The sequence below is a fragment of the Electrophorus electricus genome, unplaced genomic scaffold (genome assembly GCF_041902795.1).
Source record: "Electrophorus electricus isolate QZ-2024a unplaced genomic scaffold, ASM4190279v1 Scaffold42, whole genome shotgun sequence".
Classification (NCBI taxonomy): Eukaryota; Metazoa; Chordata; class Actinopteri; order Gymnotiformes; family Gymnotidae; genus Electrophorus; species Electrophorus electricus.
Window position 1 is genome coordinate 195,634 of NW_027658714.1, and position 22,813 is coordinate 218,446.

The window sequence follows — 22,813 nt, forward strand, 5'->3', positions numbered from 1 at the left end:
AGTGTTTTGGGATTTAAAATAGCATTGACATATGGAGGCCCATGTATAATAATAATAATAATAATAATAATATTAGTAATAATAATTGTTAGAAACTGGTTCAACGTGACCAGTCCCTCAGGTTCGATCTCGTCCAAGTTACCCTCTGCCCTCTGTAGCCGGATCCGGAGAAGTCAAGAGATACTGACACCAAGGTAGTGAATCAAGAGAGTTCCACTTTATTGAGGAAAGCACAGAGTATATATGTGTCCTATATCTACTATCTAAATCTACAGTATGATGGGAAAAGTGAGGCATGTTCTAAGGGTCTACGTAGAAAGGAAAGAGACAAGGTTAGTAAAAATTAGATGTTCTTTGCATGAACGACCCACGAGCTGTTCCCTTGCCCGCCATTAGCCACTCCTGTGCTTAAAGAGAGACGGAGAGAGAGAAAGGGAGGGGTAAAGGAGACAAGAAGAGGGAGCGGATGACCTCGGGCGACCAGCTTGTGGTCAAGCCGCCATGTCATGGCTGATAGGCAGAGACCTTGCGTTGGGTGCCTGAATAGAGAATGGCTCCAGTATCTAACACTTCTAGGCATCAGCAGTAATCCCTGTATTTCTACAGTATTCTAGATCATTGCTATATTGGACTCTAACCTATTGGACTGGCTAGGATGTATTCTATGAATAAATAACAAAGCACTTTTGTAAGTCGCTCTGGATAAGAGTGTCTGCTAAATGCAGTAAATGTAAATGTCCAAGGAAAGCCGACACTAGCAGGCAAACCGAGCATTGCACAGGCCATACTTGAAATTCCCACAATGCTTTTCTCACCAGGCGTATGTCGGGGCAATAACGTCAGTTGGTCCTACCAGACAATTATCAGCATGACGAGAGTCTTTCATATCAATAAATTCTGACAACATTTTGAAAGTGATAAGCAATGGTTAGTTCGAAAGTTATTCATAAACAAGCACGTTGAAAATTACGAAGCAAGAGACTTAGATCAGCTGTTGTCTCTATCGATAGTGTGGGTGACCCATGTGTTCTTAGGATGCAGGTAGGGTCTAACGCCTTCTGTGCTGAGTTGCTGTTTCCAGATTTTAAAAATAGAACATTGTTAAACAGCATCTGTAATAGTTAAGCAAAGTGTGTTATAAGTATAAAGTGTTACAGTAAGTGTTTTGGCCCCTGACTGCCATTAGGACAAGCCAAGACAACCGCTCACTACGTTAGCTTATCTACTTGTTAAATCAGCCTGAAATTAAGATACAGCTAAAAGTGTTGATTTTTATACTAACATTTTAACAACTTCAGCCAAAGTATTCAGAATGTAAATGTTTGGTCTAGCAGGTATGGCCCACAACTGATGCAGAGAGTGCATGACATGGCAGAGGGGATTCATGTTGGCAAAATGCCCTCCTACAAATTAGTCTCAAATACTGAAGCAAAAAAGAGGCCAAATTCATCTGATGGAAGTAAGTCTAAAAGGGCTTCTTGATGATGTTACCCTGGTGACTTGCATTCTTTCCAGATGCTCAACAACCACTAAAAGTAGTGCATTGCTAAAAACTACTACTTGTTGTGCTGGAGGTGTTGAAAATATGGTTTCCTTGTCATTGTCAGTTTGATTTTATAAGGTTCTACGTGGGTATCGATAGGAGCTGAAACTGTGCATGTGTTGCCCCTCTGAGGAGATGAGCCAATGAGGAAGATGCCCGTGTTCAAATTTGACTCTAGACCACGCTTTGAGCCGGTGCACTTTGTCAGCGTTTGAAGTTGCAGCAGCATTGGCGGAGTGGGACGCAATGGTGAGAAGGAGAACGAGAAGGATCTCAGGAGTGAGAAGCTGAACAGCGGCAAGCAGCGGGAGGCTGGAGACAAAGCCTCTCCTCTCCCTTCTCTGACACAAACACAGTCACGTGTTATATACTCACATAATCCAAAATCCAGCATCTTTTATTTGCTGTTAGCTGGCAAAGAGTAATCAGTATAGTCAGATTCCTTTAATGTAAACACTTGGGAAAATTCCTGCCATGAGATCACTTTGGACACAGGGAAGATCTGATAGTAAATATTCTGGCAGGGACAGGCCATGACGGCTAAGGAAAGTTTATAATGAAGGTTAATTACACAATTCCATAAAATATAGAATCAGTTAAAATGATCAAACTTTTAAGTCATTCACTTTTATTTTTATGTAGTTAACCCTTTCTTACCGACTTAGTACAATGACAGGAGTTCATCAGAAACGCTCTCAGTGGCATTTCTGCTTGAATTGGCTTGACTTAGAAATGGTTGGCTAGAAAATTCCTGCCATGAGATCACTTTGGACACAGGGAAGATCTGATAGTAAATATTATGACAGGGTGAGGTCATGACTGCTTAGAAAAGTTTATAATGAAGGTCATGAAAGGTCAGTTTTGACTAATTGCAAAAAACGCCATGTAAACATTAGAATGGGAAAGTCAAGCGGTCTGAGCGAAGTGAACTGCGAACGAGGCATGGACCAGACTAACCAGGACCAATATTTTGAAAGGGATCAGAGGAGGATGACATCAAGAATCATTCTGACGATCAAGTGGCGCACGGTCAAGCAAATTGCAGCCAGATACAATGCTGTTGCTCCAACTAACTTGTCTGAATGCACAGGTCATCGTCCCTTAGCACATTTGGATGACCTGTTCAGATGACCTGTTTGAGTGTCATTGCTGTCTGAGGCAAACAGAACGGCAAGGCTCCAGTGGGCAGAAGAGCAGAAAACTAACAGTGGAACATCATCTTGTCAGATGTATCCAAAATTCTGTTGCACTATGATGATGGGAGGGTAAGAATTTGGCATAAGCAGCATGAGTTAAAAGAGTCCTTCCTGTCAGGTGTCAACAGTTCAAGCTGGTAGAGGTGGCATAAAGGTGTGAGGAATGTTTTCTTGGCACACCATGGGTCCTCTGAAATCATTAGACGTTTGAACAGAAGGGCTTACCTATGTATTGTGACCGAGTGCATCCCTTCATGCAGCTGCTTAAACTATGGCAGAAGGACACTTTCAACAATACAAGAAACCCTGCCGCAAGGGTTGTATAATCACGGATTTGTTCCAGTATCAAGACAGCAAATTTTCAATGTTTCCCTGGCCTTCACAGTCCCCAGATCTTAATCCTATAGAACATCCCTGGGTAAAGGTATAACAGGCAATTTAGAACATGTCAGTCCCTCCATGTAATTTGAGAGAAAATATCCTATGAAGATTGGACCAAGATTCCTGCAGAGTATTTTCAGCATATAGTGGAAACTATGCCAGAAAGAATTGCTGCAGTTCTGGAGGCCAAAGAAGGTCCAACATGCTATTAAATGGGTGTACTTAAGCCAGATACACTGTGTCCTATAATAGGATGTTGCTGGAAAGTATGTGGATGTTGTTGGAATGGCCGCAGAGTTGCAGCAGCAGTACAGGTAGTCTGTGATCCTTTCCCCCATCCGAGTGAGTTTGTCCTATTACACGGGGTCGAGTTATGATGTGAATGATTAATTACACAGGATGGATTGTGGGTGACGGAACCGAACAGCCTTCAGGATTCAAGTAGAGAAAGGGGAAACTTCTCCAGCCTTTGAGTTAATCACAGGACTATTGCATAGCAATTAGGGATAACAGAACAGCTTTCGGGGGGGTTTGGGTGGGTTGCCTTATCCGCCCCTTTAACAGAGTAGTCACAATTCAAATTTCCCTTCTTCCATTGTTTACAAGGCATTATACATGTGGTTTATTTATAGTGCACGGAGTAATATGCAGCGAGTCTGGTCTGTCTGCTTTGGAAGAGAAACATTTGGCCAAAAGAGCAAGACACAGCCAGGAGGATGATTGGTAAGAGCACATCATAATATGCACCTTAAAGCTGTGCTCTACAGCTAGGTCCTGTTCCATGATTGCATATATAAATTTACTACTGACATTGCCATTTATATCTGGCCATTTACAGTGCACTCTTGCTCAATGCAGCACTTGAAGCTGATTTTCCATTGTGTAGTTATTATGTTCAAGAGATGTTTGACCCGGTCAGGGTGACACACTTTAGTGAGGGCAGCAGTATCCTAGAGGACACTACAGACAGTGACGGAGACATCTCAGAGCGCGAGGTGAGAGGTTGAGTTTTTTGTTACTCTCTCTACGACATACTTTTCATGCCAGGTACTATTGTCCAGTTCAGCCCAATTTAATTTACTGCCTTGTATTATCATATATAAATTGCTGAACATCTTATCACTCAGTTTCAAACATCCCCTCAGCTGTTTTAAGCCATTTCGGTTATTCAGAAGTACTGCTAAATGGATGTGGTGGGAAAATGAGAGCACATCAAACACAGACAGCTTTATGCATTGAGTAGTAAAGAGTAAAAGTTTATTGAGTTTGTAAAGGGAAAGAAATGTGAGTTCCACCTTCCAACTATAACTTTTCTAGGATACGTGATCAGCCATGGTGAAATCACTACGGATGATAAGAAGATCAAAGCCATCTTCCAGTGGCCCATTACTATTATAGTTAAAAAAACTCCAGAGATTCTTGGGATTTGCAAACTTTTACCGATGCTTCATATGGAATTTTAGCAGCATTGCAGCTCCTCTCACAGCCCTCCTGAAAGGAGCAATGACCAAGCTACTTTGGAATCAGGAGGCTGATCAAGCATTCAGGAAACTGAAAGAAGCTTTTACCACGACTAGCATACGTCGACATCCTGATCCTTCCATTCCATTTGTCGTGGAAGCTGATGCTGCTAACATCGGGGTAGGAGCTGTACTTTCACAACGATACGACAAGTCCAAGTTACAATAGATGATTAAATAGACAAGTGTATATAAAATAGATGATGGAATAAACAAGCCACACAAGACACAGTCATCCCAATGGAATGTCTGTCGGGAAAACATTACCTACCTTGTGCTGTGACCATCTGTTGAAGTGGGCTCATTCTTCGCTGGTTCAGGGCTATGACAAGCGATATTTATAAGTATGTTTCTTCATGTTCAATTTGCAGTCAAAGCAAGATGCCTAAGACCCTACCCACAGGAAAGCTCATGCTTCTTCCCGTACCAGAAAGTCCTTGGTCTCACATCACCTTAGATTGCGTTACTGACCTCTCTGTCCTCACTGTAGTTGATGGATTCTCCAGGGGTGTGTGGTTCATTGTGTTTCCGAGTATGCCTACAGCCTGCCAAACTGTGGAAGCCTTGTTTAACCAGGTGTTCCGTATATTTGGCATCCCAGAGGACATAATATCATATTGGGGACATCAATTCACATCTCGAGTTTGGGCTTCCTATATTGAACACATCGGGGTAGCTATTAGTTTTACATCCACAGTCAAATGGCCAATTCCTACATTGTTTTTATATGAACAATCCATCAGACCGGTCCAAGTTCCTCTTATTGGCAGAAATGGCCCAAAATTCACTTACTAGTTCATCCACTGGCTTGACTCCTTTTTATTGTATTTTAGGTTATCAGCCTCAAATGTCCCATGGACTTCCATATCAGCTGGTTTCCCCGCTGTGGATGAGTGGATGCAGCAGAGCGAAAGGGTATGGGAGGAAACAGATCAGTGTATTGTATGAGCTCTCTGAATGTATAAGGAAATTGCGGACAGGCACAGAGGGGAGAACCTGATATACCAACCTGGTGACAGAGTGTGGCTCTCTACACAGGACTTCCGCAAGCCGGGGTCATGTCGCAGGTTAGGTCCCAAGTATATCGGTCCATATGAAATTACCAAGCACATTAATGAAGTCACATATCAACTCATCTTACCTGCTCACTTTTGTGTTTTGAGGTCATTTCATGTGTCCTTTCTTAAGCCTGTTGTTCCTGTTGTGGCCTTTGGATGAGGTCACCCCTGAGGTCACTCCTGTATTAAGTATGTTGGTTGCTGTCATTAGAGTGTATTGTTTCTGAAGGTTTTTTTGCATTATGCAATGCCTCTTCGCAGAGTGTGATTTTCAAGAACTTTAGTAAGCAGATGACTTATTTGCATCACCTTTTTTGGTAGGACAAAGCCCATCCATGAGCCAAAGGAAGCTGAGGTAGGCCCCATTCCATGAAAACACAGGGAGTGTGTGAACCAGGATACCAACACAAGCATACATGCAAGCTGACGCCTACCCTTCCTTTGTCCAGTTGTTTGGTCAGTAGACAACTAATGAAAAACATTTCAAAAGGGTTTATACAGAAGCCAATGTTCAAATGGCTCTCTGTGCAGTGAGGAAACATATCATAAGGAAGTGCAAATTCCACTAAAGTTTAAGTAGGATCACTGAATTCAAAGTCTAGAGCACTATTACACTATGACTTCTAACAATAGCGTAAAAACAGTAATGTCTTATTCGTTTTTAGAAAGGAATGTAAAAGTTTAGGAAATATTCTTAAAAAGAGGACAATTTGATAAGGAGCTTGGTCTTGCACAGCTACCAAAACCCAGGACTGAACTAGGAGTCTTTTGATATTCAATCTAACACTCACCCAGCTGAGCTATTTCAGCTAGTGACTAAATACTTTTGCCTGGTTTCGTTCAAAATGTTACCAATGAATGTAGGTCATGTTCATGTCAGAGGAAACTGTCACCTTTATCCCTGGTGAGCTAGTGGCTAGGATTCTCTTTCAAACTTAATTTTTATGTGGAATAAAAAGAAATATGAATACCTCTCTTTATGACCTCCTAATGCTCATGCATACCAAGTCTAGTATGCATACAAACATCGTCAGTATACTAGGAATACAGAGTTTGAAAAATGTTTGTCAGAAGCATCTGAGCTTTATTGCTGGTGGGTGAGTGGCTAGGATTCAACACTTTCACCAATGCGACTTGGGCTTGATTCCTGGTCAGGGAACGCTCTTTGTATTTGCTCACTTAAAAAAGAAGCTTGTATGTGAAAAAACAAACTTCCTTTGAGTCAGATTTTAACTGACAGACTAAGGATAACAGTTTTAAATTCTACAGTCCTAAACTCTACCAACTAAGCTATTGAAGGCAACATACATGTAATCCCATAAATCCAAACACCAGTATGTTGGCAAGAAACACGGCCAGTTATGGATGTTTGAATTGTTAAGTTCATTTGACACACAAGAAACATTGCATTGTACGAGTTGGAGATGTTCAGCTACCAACAGATATCTCTTGATTACATTTGGATGCATACTGGACTTTGTGTACAATCAATAACTACTGGTACTAACTCAAAGTATGTTTCCCCCTTCAGTTTTATTTTATGCCAGAATAAAGACTTTCTGTCTTTAGAATTCTACATGACTCAAACTGAGATGCAGCAGATCACTTAGCTAGAACAAAGGGTCTTGTACTACAATAATGACTTTTGCTTTATTGCCCATAAGGTCCACCTCTTTTTTCTTTAACCCTCAGATCATCCCGTAGATGTTAGAATTATTCTAATGAAATTATAATTAACATTTAAAAAAATTCCTTAACATCACTCTTAAAATAACTTTTACCTTACAAATGATTTCTTTACCAGCAAATTTGAGTTGGTATGAATTCATCTATTAATTTTTCATTATTATTTCATTAAATACATGCCCCCCCGCCCCCTAAAAAAAAGAATAACAGTCCAAATGAAAGGTCTAAATGAATCTTTGCAGTAACAACAGTCTTTTATGCTATTCCAACCACCCCACCTCCCCCCAGTGGACACACCATGCTCCAGTACATGATTCTGGAGTGCTGCGCTATCTGTGCTCCCCACTAACTCTTCCTACCTGCTGGGGTTTCTCCTTCCTGGACCTGCCTTAAAATGCTTAAAATGACAGCACCTTGCCCTCCATTTACCTGCAACATTCTGCACTGTCACAAACAATATTTATGTGCAGATTAGCAGATGAACCTCACCTGGATGATCCACATTTCATTTCTTTGTACTGTTATAATAATGAGTTACTGTATTTCTACCCAGGTGTTCTATCCAGGTGAACTGTGCTCTGTTTCTATCTCCTATGATGTCTTTGTGTAGGAATGCTGTAGTGTATCTTTCATGCTTACAATTTGTCAGCCATCCTCTACCCAACTCATCTCTGGCCAGGTTTATCCAGGGTTAACCGAAGGAGGATGAGTTCCCTTTTGAGTCTGACACCTTCCAAGTCCCTTCCACCATTCCAGTGAGTTTTTCCTACTGTCACCCTTGCCAATGTCATTTGGCTTATTTATCAGTTGTCACAAGGTGTTAACGTTATTATGCACATGTATATAAAATGTGTATATACTCTATATACATATATATATATATATATATATATATATATATATATATATATATATATATATATATATATATATTGCATTATTCTCTGCACCTTACATGTTATTTGCAGTTTGGATTGGATTATAAAGTGAATTTCATTGGTGAGTACTATATTTTTTGGTGACAAAGTATAATCTAATCTTTACAAAGCAGTGACCAGAAAGGAAGAGCTGGATGAGGCTTTGGTCTCCATGATAGTTAGAGACACACAGCCATTTAGCTTAGTTGAGGATAAAAGCTTCAGGGACTTGGTAGCAAAATTGGATTCAACTTATATTCTCCCAACTAGGAAGGTATGTGTGGTGACATGGATACATTATGAGAGTAGTATTAAAAATATATATAATTATTTTCTTCCTTCCCTTTAGACTGTAAAGGCCATGGTTGAGGCCAAATGTCAATAAGAGAAAGAGAAGGCCAAAGCTGAGGTCCAGAAAATTCCTGCAATGAGTTTGTCAGCAGATATGTGGACATCTCTTAATGTGGATGCCTTCTTGGCTGTGACCTGCCATTTTATAGATGACAACACATTTCTGAAGTCTACACTACTTGGTGTTGTGAAATTCCTGCAGGCGCATACGGCTGAAAATTTGGCCTGTGTGAAATCCTCTCTTATGGAAGAATGGGGAATAAAATAAAGTCACATGTCTGGTTACTGATGGCACATCTAATATGATTGCCTGTGGAAATAGCTGAAGCTGCCTCATGCGCTTCAAAAAAAAAGAAACTGAGGTTGAAACAAGGTGTTGGAGCGATTAGTAGAACTCAGGGAGCCTGTGGGGGCAGATTTGGCGGGTTTACAAACTGATATTCCTGCGCTGATCTCTGATGTGTACAGTAATGTATGTGGGTGCCGGTCTATACTGTATTCTTTTCACAAGGCAACTGTGGAGCTGTCAGACCTCAGTGGCAGGCATAATCATATCCCAACACATTTCAGACTAAAGGATTTGAACTCCCTGGCACTGCCAGACACCTAACTGGCTATAATTTGATGGGGAGGATGCAGGTTGTCTGCATGCCTCTGGAATGGCTTCTTTGACCTATTCACACAGCGATCGAGAGCCTTACACTAATGCCAGAGTCCCTCTGATTTCATACTTTTCTCTGCATTGTCCAAGATTTGTAAACAAGCACAAATCCATGGGTAAAGTTTTATAATCAAGAACACGCTCTCATGTACTTGGAACATGTCTTAGCAGATTGTGATTTACAAGCAATGTTATAAGCAACACAAGTTCAAACAGGTGGTTTGTTGACAAGGGGTCATTCATCAAACAAAACCCACATGGCCCATATGGGGATCGAACCCATGACCTTGGCGTTATTAGCACCACGCTCTGACCAACTGAGCTAATCGGCCTTTCTCTGTTCATTTCGCAGTTTTTGGTGGAGCACTGAAGGGAACCTTTCCATGAAATTGTAGACTTGGTGTCAACGAGATTACGGCCACTTTTTCGACCGAGCATAGGATCAATTGCAAAGTCCACTGAGCTTTATTGCTGCGAGTTACATAGTGCTGTCTATTACACCATGAAATCTGCCATAACAACAAAAATGTAATGTCTGATTCTGTGAGCCAAGGAATATAAACCTTTTAGGGACATATTTAAAATATCAGATTTTCTGCACAGAGTAGGCATTTTTTTCTAGCTTTAACCATACGTCCTCTTTCTTTGGAAATCTGTGTCATTGCTGCATGAATAAGCAGAAAGATTTTGAGCAATTTTTTGTCTGGGTCTAAGGGGCAATTTATTCAAACCAAAAGATGCTATTTTAGCTAGTTTGTCAAATGAACATGTCAAACCTACAGAGACAATGTGTCTAGCTACAGAGCTCTGCAAGGTTTAATTCTTGGAAGTATTTGAAGCCATAGAAAGTTATTCTGTAAGCATTGCTTAACTCAATAAAAAGAGACAGTTAGAGCCAATGGCTGCCAGATCTAACATAGCTCACATTTTATAGTGTTTGCATAGCATATCAGAATCTGCAAGAACTATTCCTGTCATTTCAGGAATAAGCTTTTTTGACTTCACAGCTAGATGAAATATTTAGGGTGGATGCAGGATTTGGTATGATCTCCTAGAGAATTGCCATTCCACTGTGTCTTCAGCTTTTGTCCGATCTGCAAACAAGTCCCACTCTAGGAGAACTAGGTCAAGTGGTAGAGTGCTCTTTTAGTATGTGAGTGTTAGTGGGATTGATGCTCACATTCTCAAGTCTAGAATTTGTAGTTTTTTTCTATGATGAAATCCTTTCTGATAGCAAATGTTTTCGGGACCTGCTAATACGCTTATGCCATGCACACATTACGTGACTTTTGAAGTTTTCAAATTGATGTATGGCTCACACTGCACAACTGTATGTCTTGGAATCTGGAAAGCTTAATTTGTGGTATCTCAGTGGCAGACATAATCAGTGATAAACCACTGATATGTCAACTGGTCTTAACACAGACAGATTTAACTTACTCTGTTGAGACTGTGTCTAACTTAAACCTTTCCTTCAAATAGAAGAGATCCTTGTTGCAGAGGTAATGTTTTTACCTTTATATGGTTTTCCCATTCATAGTCATGCAACACACAAATGCAAACCTCTCACAGACTGTCTCACACACATCCAGTTATTCATCTGAACACATGATGTTTCTGTTTCTGTACCGCTATTAGTTATGCAATGGTTCCTCAATACTAGCACTAACTGAACAGGGTTCTGTATAAATATGATCTTTATAACAGCTGCCATAACAGCAAAAATGTAATGTCTGATTCTGTGAGCCAAGGAATTATTATTGATATTGTGAATATTTAATAACCTCCAATGCCAGCAAATTAAATTTCACAATATTGTGAAAATTGTAAAGGATACTTTATTCATGTCCTCATTGCTAAAGATTGTATCGCTTTATCACAGCGATACGCTAGTTAGCTAGCTAACAGTTGAGGTCAGCGAGTGTCAAACTCGGGGCTATAAACCATTCCTTGTGGAACCATTTCATTGTTCAGCTTTCAACTTTGATCGTTTAGGTGCTGGTAGTTTGTTAGCTAGCTAACTGTTCAGCAATAGAAAACCTACTTTTGTATGATTTAGAGACCCAAATTCACAAACCTGTGGGTTTTCAAATGTATCGTTCTCTCTAAATAAGCAAAATGACTTAAGCCATTACTACAGCTATCGGACTGTTTGAACTACAATATTCGACTGTTCATTTATTGTTAATTAGATTAAATTAACTTTCATAAACATTCTGTATTAATAGAATGTAGTTTGTAATGACTGATTAACTGTGTATATTCAACATGAAGCTATTCATATAACGTTTCAAGTTTGGTTTATTTGTAACATACATTTATTTGCCACTTTCATTTTTAGGCTGTAAAATGAAAGCTCCTTGCTCACAATCATTGCTATAGTTTGATCAAATTCATTTATATATATAAACTCCCTATTCAATGGGAAGAAACCAGTTCATGTCATTGTGAATTGCTGGTTCTGTAATCAAAACACTGAGGTTCCATATGAGAACAGAAACTGCTGAGACTGTCCATTCTGTGTGCAGTACAATGGCTTCTATGAGGTATTGCTGTATTTGAGACATGGTGAGGACATATTTTAGTGAAAGTCTTCCAATGATGCACCCTTACCTGAACCATTTTATGCTGTTGCTGCTGTTAAAAAATGCAGAATGGTGATTATAACGAACCGATCCTTGCACAATATATGGAGCACCTCAACCATGGGGTATCAGCTGGTGTCCCTGTGCTTGATGCATCCAAGACTCAACCAGACACTGAAGATCAAGCAGCTGGCTTCCTTCACTCCCAGAGAGGAAGTAGGTTTTCCATTTCAACTGTTGCCTTCTTAGTTAAGACGTATGCATTGTTGATTGCAGTGCCAGAGCTGTGAAACTGTGCAAGGTAATGCATGTCCAGTGCTGGACTTGGGCAAAGATTGTGAGTGGGTCTTCAAGGGCAAACAGGATCTGATGGCCCACATGTAGTTTGATATTATTCCTAAATAACTAAGTTTACATGGCTATTTGAAAGAAGCTGATCATGTAAGCAGCAAAGACAGAATATCATTCTCTGACTAAGGATTTAGTTGACTCATGTTTAACCCAACTAAACTGTGGTCCTGGCTGATTTTAGTTGGACTATTGAGCCACTGACTCATGCACAGAGTTTTCTGAGTATTTTGCAGTTTCTTACTGTACTGAGTTCTTACTGAGTATAACGTCAACTTTGATGCATTTGTTTTCTTTTCACCGAACAAAGCCTTCAACTTTGACTGTGGTGACATGAAATCCAGATGTGCAGAGTGTTTTTTCAGTAATGCATCTTTTGCCCGTGCATTTTGATTGCAGTGTTAGGAGGTCATAACTGCTGATCAGAACTTTGGACAAGAGGGCTTATCCTCATGGCTCTCTGACTTTCATGTACAACAACAAACAATATTTTCTTATTTATTTTTTTCCAGTTGTAACAAACCGTTCTGCTGTTTTTTAACTTCTGTCAAATTTTTTAATGGTTGTACAGGACAATTACGATGGAAATTGAGGTGTACAAGTGCCACCTTGAACAGACCTACGAGTTGTGCGGGCCTGTCAGACAGCTAAGCAGTATGACATCCAGCACCAGAACCGACAGCTGCGGGCCCTGCTTTTCAACCACCAGCTCAGATGCAGCCAAGATGCAGACAAAGAATTCATTAAGGTGAGTAATTATTGTCAATGGTTGTCTTAGAATGGTGCTAAAGTGCTTAAGATAGTTTTTGGCGATTCTATAGCCAAGAATTCTCAAGATCACATCTAGCTGCATTCCTGTTGGGTGTGAATGACAGTTGCTCCTTCCCAGTTGATACAAAGTGACGATAGAAAAAAAGGCGTACACGGAACTGGTAGTGAACACTGTCCTTCAAGTGCATATAAGTGCATGCAGTGTTTGAGCCTGCAATCCAGTTCATTACCCTGTCCAACAGCCTCCCAGGTTCCCCTCCACATCTTCCTTGTCAGAGATGAAAATTGATATAAAAAAATGGATACTTGAATACTTTTAGTTACTTTTTTGTTCCTGGCTACCATGCTTTTTAAAGCATTGATTATTTCAAACATTGATTTATCTAAGATAAGCAAAGACCTGTTCTCTCTTGCTGCATTTTGTGGGGTTTTTTTTTTGGTTTTTTTTGTTTTGTTTTCTTTCCAAATGAAGCTGTTGTTTTCATTTTTGGTGGGTTTCATACTATCCACACCAGCTTCCAGGTTTCTGTCCTTTTACATACCAAGCAATCAGCTTCCTTTCTCTTTGCTACAGAGCACCTCTTTTCTGTCCACACCTGCTTGGCTGGTAGCTCTCAGAAGCCTTACCTTCCTCACCTGTGCTTTTCTAGTTGCGGTGGCCATATGTGGGTCTGGATGTGACTCTGGAGACACATCCTCTCTCCACAACAGCCCGCACACTCTCAGCGGGGGAATCATCCCACCCAAAGAAGCCCACCAAAGTGACACTGAAGCCAAAGCAAAGAGCATCACCAAAACTATGCAAATGTGGAATGACCTGGTGGGTATTCTGCCAGAGAGAGGCAATAGAGAATATCAAGCTGATCTGGTAGTCTGGAAGCAACCACCAGATGGCTGTTGCTTCTGTTGCCCTTTTGACTTCCATCAACATCTACTCAGGCAGTAAAAAGAAATGGTGTACTGGGAGGTAGTAAATCTTGCTAATCAGTACTTGTTTTTGGCCTGTGAAAATACAAACAAACAATACACATATTCAAACACTTCTGAACTACAATTGCTTATCAGGATTTACACAGGCTTATGTTCTTAATAGCACTTTGCTTACAACTTCATCAAAGCGGTTTTGTTCTACAGTATGTGAAAAGTCTACTTTCCCACACAGTTCACATGAGTCTTGATTCGTCCTGCTGGTTCTTCATGTCTGTGAATGTGAAAAATCAAACTTTTTTGCTTGGGTTCAAGCAGTGATCCTTTGATTGTATCATTCATGATTCATTTAGGATTACAACCAAGTGGTTCAATATCCAGCTAGAGGTGTACTCAAGTGAGGTAATAAAATGAAATTATTAATGTAATAATATGATGGCAGGAATTGTAAAAGACCAAATTAGGCTTCAGAAGTAAGCAGGAAGTGAGAATGACCAAATATGGCCTCTGTGGCAAGTCCAGGATTGAGGCCAGGATACCACCTAAAGATACAATTTAAAAAAAAAATGGTTTTGTAACTTGATGAAAATGTATAAATATTGAACCCACCTGAGACTGTTAGACATTCTGTGGTCAATACCTCGTCTGTATGCAACATTGAGCTCAGAATAAAGATGGCACCGGCTATTCCCTTCAATTAATTACTTTATTTTCTATTTAAAGTGTACTTGAGAAAAGGACTGGAATGTGGGAAAAATCTAGGAACCACACAAGAATGTCTGGAGATAAAAATTCAAGGCTGCATAGCCATACCTTAATGTGAGAGATCGTCCATTTCAGAGTCTGCTGTGTGAGAGTCCTGTGCCTTTTTTCTCTAGCTTGGAATAGGACTGTTGCTTCTGCTTCTTAAGGTTTTCAATCAACAAGGACGGTGGCTCCACCTGCAATGAACCATGAGCTTGTTATATTGAACTGCACAAGACAGTAAATTAACTCTTGTATTCATTCTGTATGAAGTGCGCCTCACTTGAGATGTCAGCCAAAGTTTAGCAGTAAATATGGTTATCTGCAGTTAAGTGTGTTGCTATTGATAGACATCTTTAGCTATAAATAAGTCTTCCTTGACCCTAATCCACCAAGCCCAGATACAACACAGACATGCATGTGCTGTAGTTGGCTTCAAAACATTCAATGAACTTGTCAGCAACATGGTCCAGATTCCTGCAGCATGTGACATGCGTCTGCACGCATCCTGCCCCCACAGTCTCTGCCTGGCTCCCCCCACCCTCCTCCACCCCCAGTTTGCTCTCTCATCCTGCCCACCAGCAGCTAACGTCCGCCGCCGCAGCGCAGCACCTCCCACTGTATGCTGCATGCTCCTCTGTGTGCCTGTGGTAAAACCTCGCCAAGTTTAGTGTTCTAGCCACTGCACTCCCCTCCCCAACTCACACATCAATCTCAGAGGCAGATGGATTCCTGTCTCCCAGCCGCATCCCAACTTTTTGACCTGTACACATACTTGGATAAATGTTCTCTGTGAATACAAAACAGCAACATTTGTCTAGTGTACCGGAGACCTCTTGGAAGTTTTGTAGACAGATGAGGCCGGGCTGTGCTAGCTGAGAGAGACGATATTTGAGCTTGAATCTGACTAGCACATGCACAGAAGCATAGGGTATTATGAAGGCTCTGCATGATATCGTGACCCAAGGTTGAGCTTACAGTAGGTGGCCATATTGCCTCATATCAAGGGCAGTGTACGTTGGAAGACCATAGCAGAGACGTGTGACCGAACTATGTGCACGAGCGCATAACATGCCGCATTCCTTGTTTTCTCCCATTTTTGAGTGAAGCTAATTGATAGTGCCATCTGCCATCTCCTTTTAGAAAGCCAATGCAGTGCCTTGGCTGTTGATGTGAGTTGTTTTGTCAAAGGAAAGAATTGAAAATGTGAGCGGTGATCTCCATGTAATACTTAGGCTTTAATGCCCTTTACCACTCATTCAGTGCTTGTCTGTGTTTATGTTTTCAGTGTTACAGTGTGATTTTATTTAGGTGAAATTTGTTTTCAGTCTATCTGCAGTAGTGCACTTAAAGGGCCAGGAAGGTTAGTGGAACACATTTGCTCTGCCTCTGACCTCACAATTCCACTGTAACAACAGTGTTCAATTCCGTAATTTAAAAAAAACAAACAAACTTGTTTTGGTTTAAATTTGTTTAAAGATTTGTTTAAATTGTGTGTGCCAGTGTATGTGAGCGTGTTACAGTCTCTCTGACCCTCCACACCCATTAGTGCATTCTTCCACTAGCTTCTCTCTCGTTCCTGCTTCAATATTCAAGGGAGGATTGAGATCCATTCAGGTAATTTTGCAGTCTTCAAAAAATGCATTGAAAGACATTCCAGTAGCTCAGTGGTGCACCTGCGCTCCACTCTGCTCCCCAGTTCGGAGGATGCCAGCACCTATGTTTAGTCTTTTATGTTTAGTCTATTTTAGTCTGTTTCTCTTTATTTCCTTTGGACTCCAATGCTTTTTAATAATCTGTTTTGGACATGGTATGGCTGCTCCATTACCCAGGAGCCCATACAAAGGTTCATTTCTGCCTGCCTGCATAACTGCTGGAGGGAGGATTTTATGTCCAGAAAATGTTAAGATGGCAACAGCTCGGTGGGAGACAGTATGTGAGAATCACCTCTTAGGCTCATTTTACTGTTTCTCATGTAGAAGGAATTCCCTCACTATGTTCTCATTCTGAGCATCAAAGCCAACTGGGATGGGGGTTTGTCACATTCTGAATTCTAGCTCATGTCATATTTTGTCAGCATTGGCTTTGATAGACTCAGGTTATCGGTACAAATTTACATTCAAGATTAGTTGTCTTTTACATATATATCCCCTCTCCTGCAATCATGGCTAATTAGCTGCATCCATCATTGTAATTGTTTAATTTTTCATGCTAGTTCATTCACCCTTGTATTAGTGCCATGCATGTGAAACAGACTCTTGAAAGATTTTTCTTTTTGTATCTTGCATGCCTAGCATAACAGGACATTCAAAATCCCTTGAAAATGTTAAACTTTTTTTTTTATGTATATATCTCCTCAAAATTCCCAGTACAACTGCTGTAGAGTCCACGACTCAACTCTTGACTAAAGTCTTCACTCCGAGCGTCTGAGCCGGCTGCTGCGGCATACGCCACGCTGCTCTGTGACCCTCACTCTCCACTCCTCTCCTCTCCCAGCTTTTCCAGATCCCTCAGATGCAGACAGCCCAGCCTGCCATTCCAAGTAACAGCGCTTCCTTTCGACCCGTGTCCGGCCAGCCCATCATGATGTTCCTGACACCCATGCCCTTCACCTCATCCCAGACCGGCCAGTACTACGTACTCCAGTACTACGTGCCTCAGGTACCCAGAGCAGAGAAAAGCGCCTGTGCAAATATGTACACAGTGTAGCAAATGGGTTGAAAATCTGTCTATAAACAGGTTGGCCAGCAATAAATAAACCGCTCCTAAAATGTGTAGATAAAAATATGTTTTATCTTGGAAGCAGAAATGAGAAATTCTAGTTTAGTTTTTTTTCAGTGTAAAAACTAAATGTTTTTGTATTTTTTGTTTGTTTACTGCTTTGAATATCTCTTTTAGGAGTGTCCTATATGAATGGCCATGTCTGGTGCTAGGCCCTTTACCTCTGCTGTTCTGTTTCATTCTCAGTATCACCACAGTGGCCTTCCTTACGTGGGACATCCCCAGCAGTACTCCGTCCAGCCCACAGGACCCAGTACATTCTACCCTGGGCTCTTTCCTGCAGACTGCCCACTAGCATATGGTGAGTTTGGACTTCCCTTTCTCTACCCCCACCTGGGAAACCCACATGCGTGCTCTCACCGATAAAGAGACCTTTCTTCTGGGTATTCCCGCTGGCTGAAACTGGTTTTTCGTTTGCTCTCTAACTGAAACCAGTGCTTTTTTTTGGTCACCACTAGTGGCAGGGCCTTCATACTATCCTGGCCAGACCATATACACCAAATCTCCATCCATAATAGTGCATACAGCTCAGCAGCCTCCACCCACTAAGAGGGTAAAGAAAACAGTGAGTATTCCCCCTGCCTCAGAGGTGAAATTAATTTAATTGTGGATTGACTTAATAGATGCAAATAACTTGCTGTTCGCTAAGATCCGTATCCGAGACCCTAACCAGGATGGCAAGGATATCACAGAGGAGATCATGTCAGGAGTAGGCATTAGCCAGAACACAAGCCCACCAGTGGGACGTCCCTGCACTACCCCTACTGCTCCACAGGTAAGCCATTCAGTCCCACAGCCCGAGCCCCTGATCGGCTGCAGGCCGCTGCTTCGCGTGATCCACTCCACAGGTCAAAGTACTCTCTCATCTAGTCCTCCCTCATAATAAGCTCTGAGCTGATTGTTTGGTTGTTTGGCTGGCTTTCATTGTCTTGTCCTATTAAAAGCATCATACAATCAGCAACAAAATCTGATGGTGTAGTTTGATTTCCGGCCATTCTCTCTTCCTTCTTCAGTGATTCGGTCACACCGTTGACCCTCCTCCGTCATATTTGACTGGTTCCAGTAGCTTGTGTGATTGTGGCTGTTCTGATTTAAGAAGGCTTCTCAGATGTGTTTTGATGTTCCGACTTGCCGTGCCTATTCTTTCGTCTGCCTCCATCTTAGTTCTCCCTCACAGCCGCTCGAATCCTCCTGATCTTCCCTCGTGTTCCCTCTACACAGACAGCCCACGTAAAGGCCCTGTAAGAAGGATTCAGCCAAACCCTGAGCACCTCAGCTCCTCTGAGGAAAGGCCTCTCTGTAAAGGGAACACTCACTACTGCGCCGTTGCACTTACTTTGTGTCCTCTTTCCCTAAATGGTAACAGTGTTCCTCTTTCCTCTCTTTCTCTATTTCTCCTGCCCATTTATTTAAGCACCCCATGCTTGTCTGCTATCTCTTGCTGTCTTTGTGTCTTCACCCCCCCCCCCACCTCCACACACACACACATTTTGTGCCTTTGCGGCTGGATCTTTTGCCCTCTTGTGCTTTCTCATTTCCTCTCTCTCTCTCTTTGCCTCTTTCTCTACTCACTTCTCTAATTATGCTGTGCTGTGCTGTGCTGTGCTGTGCTGTGCTGTGCTGTGCTCACCCCCCCACCCTCATTGCCATTCCCCTTCTTCTGCATGTGTGTGCAGTATCTCTCTCTCTCTCTCTCTCTCTCTCTCTCTCTCTCTCTCTCTTTCTCTCTCTCTCTCTATCTCTCTCTCTCCATCTTTTCTGTCTTTTCCTAGTTTTTATGTCCACACCCTCATTATCCTCGCATTTTCTACCTCAAATCCCAGCAGCTGAACAGCCAGGTAGCAGAGCAGGGGAATGTCAATGTCGGCCTGGCCCTGGAGGCCCACTGTCCGGCGAAGGCTGCAAGTCCAGCAGCCGGAGAGGCGGTTGCCTCAGGCACGCTGACGCCCTCATTGCCTTCCAGCACTGCTGCTCCTTCAGGCCTCACTCTCCCAGGCCAGGCTGTTATAGAGGCAGTCCAGGCCTGTGGAGCCTCCACTGGGGCAGAGCTGAAAGAGACTGGCGAGGAGCCAGAGGTCTTGCTGGAGGATAAAGTGGAGCCCATTTTACAGTCCAATCTTAGGCAAAGCTTGAGTCAAGGTAAATAACCACATGCATGACATGCTATGTTAGGACACTAAAAAGACACCAGACTGATTTGTTATGATTTACAGCTATTAGTTTATCCAACACCTGGAAGAAGCCAAAAGAGGACACTCCTGTGGGGCAGGCCCAGTGTCCTGACAGAGAGGTGATTCCTCTCTCCAGGTGCTCACTGTACCCCTCTCTGCATGCAGAGCCAGAGCTGAAGGATGGGAAGAGGCAGTATGATAGAGACTTCCTGTTGGCCTTCCAGTTCATGCCTGCCTGCATGCAGAAGCCAGAGGGGCTTCCTCCCATCTCTGATGTGGTACTGGACAAGGTAAGCCTGCTAAAACATTGGCCTTAGGGGACCTTTAAAACCATTCCATGGAGAGGGGCTGATGGACTTCGACTTGACTCTGTTGTTTTCTAGATCAAACAAAACAAGCTGCCCCTGCAGCAGGTGGGCCCTCGCATTATCGCCAGAGACCCAGGCTTCAACCCAGCCTCTGCAGACTTCAGCAGGGCAATTCCTGGAGGCAGGGGTGCACCGGTGGGTCTCTCCGCTCATTCCTTCTCTTCTGTCACAAATGAATGAGCGCCTGGTCATCTTATGTGACCGAGGTCTTTGTGACATTGTTACCGCCCATAATAAAGAGCACCCATTCGTTGCTTCAGCTGCTCAGTGTAGGCCCGAGACGGCTGCCTCCCCGCAAGATCATTACCAACGTGAATGACGAGGTGCAGCTGAAGAAGGCCGAGAATGCCTGGAAACCTGGCAGGAAAAGGGAGAACACCCAGAACCCCGAGACCCAGAAAACTCAGGTCAGCACCTCACTCCGCTGTGCCCTGTTTTCAGATTTCAGAGTCACAGCCTGTTATGGTGGTCTTGAAAGCTACTTAATTTTTTTTTGCGATATGCTCTTCAAGAATTGGATATTTAAATTATAGAGTCGTTGTTTAATTGGGTGGGTGTGCGGGGAGTGTGCACGAATGTAGCTATGCAGGGGGACATTGGTTTCTAGTGTAAACAGGGGGTGTGATGATACTGAGGACCAGATCTTGTGTGCTTGTTGTTCCTTGTGTTGATTGTGGTGTTGATTTTGGTGAGAGAGTATTGTAGATATTGTAGTGTATTCTGTGGATGATCTTGTATATATTATAGGTTAACACCCAGTGGTTGTGTTAAAAATATTCTTGCAAATTTGTGTGCAATTCAGCATTTGGAGAGATTGACAGATCTTCATTGCATTGTCTGGTCGGTAGGGTTATTATTGGATCAGATTTGGTTATTATGTATATATTTTTTTTGTTTGTAGGAGTTATATATTGATTAAATCTAAAATTCTTGTAGCTGGTTCTAATGGGTTTTCTTTTAATTTGAATTTGGAGCACATGAGGGGTTTTAGTTGATAAGATTTGATAAACTGTTTGCTGCCAGTGCTACACTTCTCGGAAAGTGTGATTGATGTATGATGCCTTTATCTGTCTATATAGCAAAGTTGAGTGATTTTTGTTCATGAGGAAGTTCCAAATGGCAGAGTAAATATTTGGTGAAAGTGAGGAGTTAGTCATTATGTGGAAGAACTGCTGAATTTAACAAAAGATTGGGATCTTTGTAATGGAAAGCTTAGTCGGTAGTCTGTTTTCCTCTCCAGGAGCTTTTCCAGAAGGTGCGCAGTATCCTGAACAAACTGACACCGCAGATGTTTAACCAGCTGATGAAGCAGGTGATGGACCTCACCATCGACACAGAGGAGCGCCTCAAAGGCGTGGTTGATCTGGTTTTTGAAAAAGCCATCGATGAGCCCAGCTTCTCTATGGTCTATGGCAATATGTGCAGCTGCCTGGCTATGGTGAGTAACATGTTCCCATACATTGCTGCTGAAGTTCCATACAAAAGCAAATGCCACACAGAAGTGAACTCTGTTTGAACCACTGTAAACTGACATGGAGCTTTAATCAGCTTCTATTTAGTAACAGAACTCTCAACACTGTCTTATACCCAAGTGTTTCTCCTACATGTCTTTCCTGTGTAGTTAAAAGTGCCCATGGCAGACAAGCCCACCAGCACTGTGGGTTTCCAAAAGCTGCTGCTGAACCGCTGTCAGAAGGAGTTTGAGAAGGACAAGGTCAACGATGATGTTTTGGGGAAGCTGCGGCACCAGCTGGAAGCGGCCACTTCAGTAAGCAGCACTCCTGTCTAGTTTACCCGACTCACCAACCCACAGATCAGGAGAAAGGGGACTGAAATCGGCAGCAGTGCTGGGAGGCGGCCTGGTCGTTATCGGGTCCAAACGCGCTGTTTCTTGCTTTTGTCTTTGTTCTGGTTACTCCTCGCAAGGCCAGCGAGCGGGAGAGGCTGGAGGAGGATCTGGAGGAGGCGAAGGACAAGGCCCACAGGAGGTCCATCGGTAACATCAAGTTCATCGGGGAGCTGTTCAAGCTGCACATGCTGTCAGAGGCCATCATGCACGACTGTGTGGTCAAGCTGTTCATGAACCACAGCGAGGAGAGCCTGGAGCGTCTGTGCCACCTCCTCACAGCCATCGGCAAAGACCTGGACTTGGAGAAGGCCAGGGTAAGCAGGCCGCGGGCCTGGTCTGGGTTGATTTAATATTCTCAGCAGATGCTCAGCACTTGCATCGGTTTATCTTTAATATGTCATGTAAAGGTTTACGGCGCATGTGTAGATGAGTGCTAGTGTGCAGTGCAGCGGCTGTGCGGATTTTGTCCAGATTTGGTCTGTGTTGCGTTTTTCACAACAAGTACTTTACACATCGAAACTGGATGAAGAAGTTTTGGATATTGTATATTGACTGTCAATTTTGTCTCTAGTAGGAATGGCAGTTGTGATGTTGACAGTTCAGTCACCAACTAGTGTGACAGTTATTTGTGTTCAAGTTTCCTGGTCTTTTTTATTGTGTTTTTTTTTTTCCATGCACGCTTTTAACCAAAAAACAAGCATGTTGAAATGTTGTTTATAAAAGTTTTGCCGTCAGTGTTTTCTGTTGCTTGCCTGTTGCCTGCACTCTGACTACAGGGTAGCCAACTAATTAGGATCATCATCTATAGTGCGACTAGCATGCTGTGCTGATATCAGTGTATTATTAGGCCTTGGCAATGATTTTAAAAGTGTCCAAGTTCATATTGTTTAGAGAAGTTGTTAGTGTGGTTGTTAGCTCTGCTCCTACTGCAGCTGACAAAATGAAAGGCTTTTATT

General features: G+C 42.3%; 1 non-coding gene across 1 annotated transcript; it reads right to left on the bottom strand.

The window, feature by feature from the left end:
* Positions 1-9,571: 9,571 nt before the first annotated feature.
* trnai-aau (transfer RNA isoleucine (anticodon AAU)) lies at positions 9,572-9,645 on the bottom strand. The gene has a single exon. It is a non-coding gene; the product is annotated as a tRNA-Ile (tRNA).
* Positions 9,646-22,813: the final 13,168 nt, after the last annotated feature.